Consider the following 1,133-nt stretch of genomic DNA (forward strand, 5'->3'; position numbering starts at 1 on the left):
CAGACGATCCCGTTGCAGACGATCCCGTTCCAGCCAATCCCATTGCAGCCGATCCCATTGCAGCCGATCCCGTTCCAGCCGATCCCATTCCAGACGATCCCGTTGCAGACGATCCCATTGCAGATGATCCCGTTGCAGACGATGATGATCCTGTGCCTGCTGCCCAGCTCCTGGTCTCTGATGATCCTGTGCCTGCTGCCCAGCTTCTGGTCTCTGATGATCCAGTACCTGCTGCCCAGCTCCTGGTCTCTGTTGATCCTGTGCCTGCTGCCCAGCTTCTGGTCTCTGATGATCCTGTGCCTGTTGCCCAGCTCTTTGCCTCCTCTGAACCGGTGCCTGCTGCCCAGCTCTTCGCCTCCGCTGATCCGGTGCCTGCTGCCCAGCTGTTTGCCTCTGCCGATCTGGTGCCTGCTGCCCAGCTCATCGTTTCTGGTCCTGGTGCCGAGGTGATGCCCCTTGCAGCCGAGGGGCCTGGGGATTGGGACATCTGCCTTCGGTGGGGTGATCATGTGCGTAAGCCCGGGCCGGGTAGTGGTGATGTCCTGGGGAATATGGGAGTTCCATTTGAGCACCCCTGGCTTCCGAATAGTCTTGCTGCGTTCTCTGAAGTATGTGGTGATCTGGGTCGGTTGGCCACTGCTTTGGGGGTAACTGGGAGGCTGGCTGAACGCGCTGTTGGTCCTAGTGACCCCCCATGTCTCATAGAGGTGGTGTGTCCGCTGAAACCTGGGCTCCTCAGTGCTGGCGAAGGGACCCAATGGTACTCCGGTGCCCATGGCCTTCCTGTTGGGACTTCGGCTGGTCTATGGAGATCCCTACCGGATCTGGGTGGTGGACTGCTCGGCCTGTTGCATGACCCTGGCGGGGGGGGCTGCTCGACTGGTCCCTGAACCTTGGCTATGGGGCGTATGGTGGACTTGGCGGCCACACGGGCCTTCTGTGCCCTTGGACTTCCGTGATGCGGATGGACTTTTTTGGAGCGTCCGGAGCCCGCTCCTTGAGGGGGGGTACAGTCAGGATCCAGAGCGCCTCCAGGTGGCGCTGGAGCCAGTACCTGCAGTTCCTGTGCTCGCCTGCAGATGTCTCCAGGCAGCCAGGAACTGACAGGTATTAGACCACCACTGGGTGGTGCT

Source organism: Nanorana parkeri, unplaced genomic scaffold, assembly GCF_000935625.1.
Source record: "Nanorana parkeri isolate BGI_ZX_2015 unplaced genomic scaffold, ASM93562v1 scaffold3106, whole genome shotgun sequence".
Lineage (NCBI taxonomy): Eukaryota > Metazoa > Chordata > Amphibia > Anura > Dicroglossidae > Nanorana > Nanorana parkeri.